Raw genomic sequence first — 1,577 nt, forward strand, 5'->3', positions numbered from 1 at the left:
TTCCTGGCAGATTAAAACTGTGTGCCCGACCGAGACTCGAACTCGGGACCTTTGCCTTTCGCGGGCAAGTGCTCTACCAACTGAGCTACCGAAGCACGACTCACGCCCGGTACCCACAGCTTTACTTCTGCCAGTACCTCGTCTCCTACCTTCCAAACTTTACAGAAGCTCTCCTGCGAACCTTGCAGAACTAGCACTCCTGAAACAAAGGATATTGCGGAGACATGGCTTAGCCACAGCCTGGGGGATGTTTCCAGAATGAGATTTTCACTCTGCAGCGGAGTGTGCGCTGATATGAAACTTCCTGGCAGATTAAAACTGTGTGCCCGACCGAGACTCGAACTCGGGACCTTTGCCTTTCGCGGGCAAGTGCTCTACCAACTGAGCTACCGAAGCACGACTCACGCCCGGTACCCACAGCTTTACTTCTGCCAGTACCTCATCTCCTACCTTCCAAACTTTACAGAAGCTCTCCTGCGAACCTTGCAGAACTAGCACTCCTGAAAGAAAGGATATTGCGGAGACATGGCTTAGCCACAGCCTGGGGGATGTTTCCAGAATGAGATTTTCACTCTGCAGCGGAGTGTGCGCTGATATGAAACTTCCTGGCAGATTAAAACTGTGTGCCCGACCGAGACTCGAACTCGGGACCTTTGCCTTTCATGGGCAAGTGCTCTACCAACTGAGCTACCGAAGCACGACTCACGCCCGGTACCCACAGCTTTACTTCTGCCAGTACCACATCTCCTACCTTCCAAACTTTACAGAAGCTCTCCTGCGAACCTTGCAGAACTAGCACTCCTGAAAGAAAGGATATTGCGGAGACATGGCTTAGCCACAGCCTGGGGGATGTTTCCAGAATTAGATTTTCACTCTGCAGTGGAGTGTGCGCTGATATGAAACTTCCTGGCAGATTAAAACTGTGTGCCCGACCGAGACTCGAACTCGGGACCTTTGCTTTTCACGGGCAAGTGCTCTACCAACTGAGCTACCGAAGCACGACTCACGCCCGGTACCCACAGCTTTACTTCTGCCAGTACCTCATCTCCTACCTTCCAAACTTTACAGAAGCTCTCCTGCGAACCTTGCAGAACTAGCACTCCTGAAAGAAAGGACATTGCGGAGACATGGCTTAGCCACAGCCTGGGGGATGTTTCCAGAATGAGATTTTCACTCTGCAGCGGAGTGTGCGCTGATATGAAACTTCCTGGCAGATTAAAACTGTGTGCCCGACCGAGATTCGAACTCTGGAAACATCCCCCAGGCTGTGGCTAAGCCATGTCTCCGCAATATCCTTTCTTTCAGGAGTGCTAGTTCTGCAAGGTTCGCAGGAGAGCTTCTGTAAAGTTTGGAAGGTAGGAGACGAGGTACTGGCAGAAGTAAAGCTGTGGGTACCGGACGTGAGTCGTGCTTCGGTAGCTCAGTTGGTAGAGCACTTGCCCGCGAAAGGCAAAGGTCCCGAGTTCGAGTCTTGGTCGGGCACACAGTTTTAATCTGCCAGGAAGTTTCATATCAGCGCACACTTCGCTGCAGAGTGAAAATCTCATTCTGGAAACATCCCCCAGGCTGTGGCTAAG

At 51.8% G+C, this 1,577-nt stretch overlaps 1 non-coding gene across 1 annotated transcript; it reads right to left on the reverse strand.

Annotated features, from left to right (window-relative positions):
* Positions 1-623: 623 nt before the first annotated feature.
* Positions 624-698, reverse strand: Trnas-uga (transfer RNA serine (anticodon UGA)). The gene has a single exon. It is a non-coding gene; the product is annotated as a tRNA-Ser (tRNA).
* Between the last annotated feature and the right edge of the window lie 879 nt (positions 699-1,577).

This window comes from Schistocerca serialis, chromosome 7 (assembly GCF_023864345.2).
Source record: "Schistocerca serialis cubense isolate TAMUIC-IGC-003099 chromosome 7, iqSchSeri2.2, whole genome shotgun sequence".
NCBI lineage: Eukaryota > Metazoa > Arthropoda > Insecta > Orthoptera > Acrididae > Schistocerca > Schistocerca serialis.